This window comes from Rosa chinensis, chromosome 6 (genome assembly GCF_002994745.2).
Source record: "Rosa chinensis cultivar Old Blush chromosome 6, RchiOBHm-V2, whole genome shotgun sequence".
Classification (NCBI taxonomy): domain Eukaryota; kingdom Viridiplantae; phylum Streptophyta; class Magnoliopsida; order Rosales; family Rosaceae; genus Rosa; species Rosa chinensis.
Window position 1 is genome coordinate 28443873 of NC_037093.1, and position 7315 is coordinate 28451187.

Here is a 7315-nt window from a genome sequence, read left to right on the forward strand (position 1 = left end):
ACCGAAATGAAAGGAAAGTTCAACAACAACAATAAAACAAAGGGGTGAGGTGCGCTCCCAGGTAGGCGGACCTCACAGAGTTTCAACATAGAAAGAGAAGCTAGTAAATCGATGGAGTACCAAATGGGAAGAACTTCAAGCAACAAGAACAGCAACACACGGACTCGGCCAACGACCCACTTCTAATCCAAATCGTCCGGAATGACCTCGTTATAACCTGAAATGTAGGGGTGAGCATTTCGTCCTCGCTAGCCCAACAGGGGCCGACCCAACCTTAGTTAGGTTTGAAATCTAATAGGTAAAACATAGCTACTAGAATATAGGTTGCGCGCATTTGTAAAATCAAGTAAAACAAATGCAAACCAAAAACAATCACAGTTGTTTCGTTTCAGGAAATCATATGCAGCATGCTTCACACAATTTGGAGCTCCGAGATACTTACCTGCCGGCTAAACTGAAATAAATCGGTGACCGACCTGGTTCGTCCTGAATTCGAGAACCAGCCAACTACTCTGTAGTCCTTGTGACTACAAGTAGCGAAAGTGTCCATTTCCTGGCTCTGAGTCTCCTATGACTGGTTCACTGTCTGTATTTACCTTTTCTTGACAAACATAGGAGCACAGCCCCCTCCGGAGGTTCACTGTTATCGACACCGTGGGATCCCTAGGAATCTACGCGTCTAGGTCCCATTCACTTTCAGGTCACAAACACAAACATACAAAAGGGTACAGTATCTCAACATGCAAGTCTAGCCTCGGTTTTCGCAATCAACAATTATCGGTTCTGAAAACACATGTATCACGAGGCATCGACTAATGAACAACCAAAAACATACTTGCAGGCAACATAATATTATACTAGAGCATTCCACATATATCGAAAAGCCTCTAATAAGGAAGGGACAGCTCACCCTACCTGGAATATGCCGGCGTATTCCACACTCTGCTGCTTCCCGCTTAAACTTTCTTAACGATCGTGTTTCCTAAACCATTACTTAGTTGGTAAGTAATTATCCAGGTAAACATCATGATCAACTTTAAAGTAATCGCGCATACTAATCCTTTTTATTTCAATGAGGCCATTAATTATTTCTTACAACCTTTACCAATTTGGGAAACTAACTTCTTTTCTAAAAAAGGAAAAACGTCCTTATCGCTTCGCAAAACTTTCGCCAATCCGAGCGACCAAAGTTGAGTCTATCCTCACGTTTTACTAGGTCGGTCAACCATGGTCAACTCTCGGAGTTGACTTTTGACTTTTAATTTTTGACCAAGTAATCCTTTATTTACCATTATTTATTATTTATTAAAAATAAATAAGTAAATAATTCTTATTTATTAAAAACAAATAAATAAATAATTATAAATAAAGTTTTACTTTTACTTTTACCCATTTACTTCTCCTTTTTCACCTTTTCACTTTTACCATTATTTTTACCTCCACACTTTCACTTTTACTTTTTACCTCCTTTTTTACCGAATTTACCTTTACTTTCACCTTCTTCACTTTCTTACCACTTTAGCACCGTAAAACCTCCTTTAATCCAATTTTTACCATTTTCTTTATTTTCCTTTTCTTCCAAAAACAAATCCATTTCTTTTCTTCTTCCTTTTCTTTTTCTTTTGGCCAAAACTACACCACAATAATCACCAAATCTTCCACAACAAAATTCCAACACTAAGAAAATCATGCTAATAAAATCCTACTAATTAAACCATCCTCAAATCTCTAATTTCACAATTTTTCCAACAACAACAAAAGCTCAACATAAACCAAATAAATTCCAAAAATTCTAGGGTTTGTCCAAAACCCATTCCTTACCCTTTCTTCTTCAAAAATCACGTCATACTCCTTCTCCTTGGCCTTCTTCACCTACAAATCCGTCCATAATCAACATCTCAACCAAAAACTCGAAAACAAGGTTGCATGGATAGATCCTTACCAAAAATCCTTGCCAAACCCATAGCCTAGCTTCATGGTTCAAGGAGAAATCGGGTTCATGCAAACAAAATCACAAACCCAAATCAAAAACTCGGATTTAGGAAGAAAGATGTATAGATCGAAGGAATATAGGCTAGATTAGGATGGAAAATACCTTGATTTGAGCTTGGAAAGCGGAAATCACAAAAGCCCCAATTTTAGCTTCGGGTTCTAGGGTTTTTGGGGGATTAAATGGCTAAATTTCATGATTTTGGTTGGAGAAATGGGAAGAGGGGATGAAGAGAAGAAAATCTGGAAATTTTGGTGAGGATTGGGGTTCCGGCACGGCGGCGGCCGGCGGCGGCGATTTCCGGAGAAGAGCTAGAGAGAGAGAGTGCCGGGTAGAGAGAGAGAGGGAAAGAAGAAAATGGGGAAGAGGCTAGGGTTTGGAGAGAGTGTGTTGCCTTTTATACCTCTCCCTAATTTTAATTGTGAAAAGTCTAAGTTGCCCTTCCTTTTGGGCCAAATGGGCTTGGGCTGCTCCAACTTCATTTTTCTCTTAATTTCCTCAAGCCCACTCCGAAAATTACCTCTTCCAACACCCTTATTTCTCCGATACTTCACCGAATCCTTTCGGGAAAAATTTTCCTAGCTTATCCTAAGCCTTGACACTTTAAAAAAAAACTTTTCTAGACCCAAATTGGATTTTCTCTAAATTTCTTAATCCTTTTAATGGCCTCAAAGTCTTAACCTAAGCGCGAATACTTGTGTACCATACGAATACGTAGCTTCCTACGTTATTCGACAAATTAAAATAAACAATAAATAAAATAAAAAGAATACGGGGGTCTACAAAATAAATGGAATTAAAATATAAAGACCGCAAAAACAATTGATAGTTAGGAATCCTGATCCAGCTAGGATTTTTCAGGAATTTTACTTTTTCCTCCTATTTCACTCCAAACACTCAAGAAGACTCTCAAAATGACTTAATGACTCAAAACACTAAACTAAGGGAGAAATAAGGCTAAAATGAGGCACATAATCAATAATATCGTCACACTTTTTTGCTCCTATCAACTACCCCACACTTAGCTTTTGCTAGTCCCTTAGCAAAACAAAAATACAAAACAAAACAATGACTCTACAAAAAACAAGTAAATGACTCTACTTCCCCTAACTGTTGTCTCAGAGACTCCAAACTCATGGCTTTCACGTTAAACACTTAATCAAAATCACACAGATAATTCCATGGTTAATAAACATGTCACATTCTTATGACTAAGCAAGATATGGAGAACTTAAGTTATACAGTGAATGATAGCATGTTTCGGACAAGTCCAATCCAAACTCACAGGGCATACTCTCGATTTTTCTCTCAGAAATGGCTATGCTTAAAACCTTCACTCTCAAATATATGCAAGAGAATAAATTGTAAGGCAACAAACAACTTGCATATTTCATCAATAAACGCATTTTGTGAAGAATTATTAAAGACCTCATGAAATGACTAAGTGCACAAATGGACCTAAACCATAAGCTCGACTACGTAACTGACTCCACTAACCAAAGACAGCCCATCTCAAGGATCAAGCAAGCACTTAAAACAGGTTGTAATGGGGCTAAGCTAGGGTTTTCGAAATGAAGATTAAGAAAACAAAAATCCTAAGGACCTAGCAGAGCATATATGGACCACCTTATTTCACTATTTTTGTGGGCCAATTATCATTGTTTTGGGCCCAATCTTCACTCTAACGAACATGGAAACGGACAAAGGCCTAATTTTCAACTTTGAGCCTTCTACAAATTTGAAAGTCCAAAACCACACTTCAACAATTTCCCAAGAGTTTTCTTTTCAATTTTTCTTCTCTTTTGCAGTTTTTCTTTCTTTCTTCTTTTTTTTTTTCATTTTCTTTCATTCATTTTTCACGGCAATCTTCTTTCTTTTTCTTGGTTTTTCCCCACCCCACACTTGTCTTTCATCGTCACCCCTACACACTATGTCATGCTCTACTAAGTCCCTGAGGTAGAGATATCCTGTACTAAGCTCATGGTAGGGTAGTGAGGGTGATGAAACAAAGGTTTTCAATGAAGGCTCAAAGGGGTTCATTCTAAGGAGTCCCACGACGGGCACAATTGGGGACACATGCTTGTTTGGCTATGGTGGTTACCCTAATGCCTTCTATCCTATCTAGGATCAGTGCATATTATGGCATACAATTTTTGACAGTCACAACAGCCGAGTTCTAGTACTCTCTAGTCCATTAAAATCTATGGCACATGATCATTGGATTTTCAAAGAATGATGAGGTTTTGCAAATACAGCCACGAAATTCTAGAATTATTAATTAAGCACTCGAAAAGAAAGTATTTTAGCTCAACAGCTCACTTAGGGTCAAATGAATTAGACTTAATCCTAGTATGCTTAATGAACCAAGTTACAATCCTATCTCAAATCTTCATACAAGCATCACAATGTTGATTAACCACAGAATTCAATTAAGTTCTATTTTGATTGTGAAAACCTTCAGCCATGAATTCAGAGACATGTTCATCCTAGACATTAGGAGCATCCTAAGACTCAAAAAAAAAAAAAAAGACTATAAAACCAACGATTTTTTTTTTTTTTAAACTGAAAATATTCTAAAATAAAGGTGTAAACCCACCCCACACTTAGAATCTACATTGTCCTCAATGTCACCAAAAAATATGGTATATAGACCCTAAATATAGGGGGCTATGAAAATAAGGGAAGGGTAAAATAAACAAACAAACAAACAAAGACACAAGTACAATTCAACCTAAGCAAGTGAAGGGATAGAAATGTCAAACTCTCGTTGATGGCTCCTCCACAACTTCAATTGAAATGGGTTGCCTCCCATGCAGCGCTTAATATTTATAGTCCTTCAGCCTGGACTCTTCTCCATGTTCACACGTGCTTATTCCTTGGGTCAAGTGTTAGTAAGATATACAAGGTTAGGAATACAAACATTATGTCTTTCCTATTTTCTAAGTTACTTTTACATTTACATACTTAGGTACTGGAACAGAGGACCTTGTTTGTGCAATGGGACTATAGAACAGCTACCCTCGACAAGGTCATGTTTAATCCAATATACCTTAAGCAGGTCACACAACATTTTTTTTTTTTTTTAAAAGTTTGCTATAAACTTAGTTAATATCTCAATTGATTCCAAGTTGTAAGTCGAGCCCAATAGAAACCGTTACTATTGGTGAGATACGATATAGGGATAGTCGCCTAGACATAAGTCTCTTTCCTTTGTTTCAGAAGGCCGAATGGCCAGATTAAGAGGTAAGTGAGAGGGAGGACTCATTTTAGTGATACTACGGAGGCTACTCCGTCATTGAGGTTTAGGCCCCTATTGGCTACTCCCACATAGTAGTTTAGGCTCATTCTATAGTATCTCTGAGATCCAATTGAACCCATCACCTAGGGTCTCAACCTAAGACACCATCCGTATGCGCCCCTTACTCAGCTGGGAAATTAACTTATGTGTTAGACCATTCTCCAAGTGCTAATAAAGACCGCCCTCAACCTCAAGAGACCTGAGCAAGGTACTAATGAAGGGTTTAGGCCAATATTAACAAAAGGGCCCTTGTCTACTCATACGATTTTACACACTTAAAACAATTAAGTATTTAGCTAAATTCATAACCTAAGTATATTATTCTAAGTGAAACACATACAATTTACAACATGCTTAATCTAAGTGAAAAACATACAATTTACAACATGCTTAAAAAAAAAATCATTCTACAGTTTGTACAATAATTATAAAGACATGCTTAATTTCGTAACACTCATAAAACTTAAACTAAATCACAATTAAAGCTTTGCCTAACCGAAATCGCAATTTGTCACCATTCCACAAGTGTAGTACAAAAATTAGCATGCATTCTATATACAACAAAATCGATGACACTTTAAGTGCAAGGGATTTTAACAATCCCCGGCAACGGAGCCAAAAATTGATGCGGCTTAAATAGCCTCACAATTTAACCCTGCAAAATGTAGTTGTCAGTATACGATAAGCAGGGATCGTTCAGTCCGGGGATTGTAGGGTACACCTACACAAAAAGGTCAATTAACAAATAAAAGAATAAAATGGGGGGTTTTGAAATTTGGTTCCTAATCTACTTAAAATAAAAACAAAACAAATAAAACTATATACAATGATCGACTTCCCTAACCTAGACCAATACCACTCGGAAATTACTAAGTGAAAAAACAGAAAATCCATTTCAACATGCTACAAAAATGTGCCCATCTTAAATGCCTAGATAAGAGCTCAAATGAAAAGCCCCAACGGATCAATCCATTTATCTGATTCGTTCTAATGTAGGCTTGGATCGGAAAAGTCCTTACCAAGCCTAATACTACTAATTTTCGAAAACACTCAGCGTAATTCTCTTAACTAGTAGTATTATCTAACCCTCGAATCAACTCACACGTGCAAATTAACCATTACACATAGAATTTAACACGTAATTTCTAGAATCGTTTAATCATTAAAGCATGATTTTTACCACCCGGTAGAACTAATTACTACTTGTTTAACTCAGCATCTTAACAAACAATAATTACTCTTGGCAAATTAAGCAAACACACAAGAACTCTCACCGTTATTCTAGCATGCAAACTTATGAACCTAATTCTGAAAATTACCTAAACACATAAAAGGGCACAAGATTGTATATGCATCATAAAAGAATTCTCGAAATTAACTCAATAATAAACTGAAAATCTCAAAAATATTAATAAAAATATTCTGAAAATTCCGTGTCTCCAATTACACAACTCGCAAATTGAAACACACAAAACCGAAACAAAAATTATAAGTAGAGTCATAGTTACACTTTGAAGCTTTCCTCAGCGGCTTAGCAACACGGTGATGAACTTGTCTCTGCTTTGGTGGTGGAGCGTCCTTGACTCAGCGCCTAAGAGCTTCGTAGATTGATGGATGGATGGTGGTCACGGTCTTGTAGGAGATGGAGGTTTGAGGAGTGAATTGGGCAATCTTGGAATTGTTTTTGGCCAGGAAGTGATAGGCCAGGAAATGATCTTGGCAGGGAAGTGATCTTGGCTGGGAAGTGATATTGGCTGGGAAGTGATGCCAATTATGTTCTGGACTTTGCCTATTTATAGGGGAGCATTGGTTGCCTTTTGTTGATCATACCCTTCATCATTGGATGGATGGGATTGCATCATAATTCCTTTAATTTCCCAACTGAAACATCTCCTTTATGGCCTTAACTCCTCTCATAATGGGGCAATTCCTTTAATTTCCAAGCTGAAACGTTTTTCTCTTATTTATTTTCCAGTTGAAACATCTTTCTCTTTTATTCCTCAACTGTCCTCAACTGAAAACGTCTT

The 7315-nt window shown here is 37.3% G+C and overlaps 1 long non-coding RNA gene across 1 annotated transcript; it reads right to left on the bottom strand.

The window, feature by feature from the left end:
* Window positions 1–795: 795 nt before the first annotated feature.
* LOC112174823 lies at window positions 796–2276 on the bottom strand. The gene is made up of 4 exons (XR_002926182.2): window positions 2096–2276; window positions 1943–1967; window positions 1822–1872; window positions 796–982 (listed from the first exon to the last, which is right to left on the bottom strand). It is a non-coding gene; the product is annotated as an uncharacterized LOC112174823 (long non-coding RNA).
* Window positions 2277–7315: the final 5039 nt, after the last annotated feature.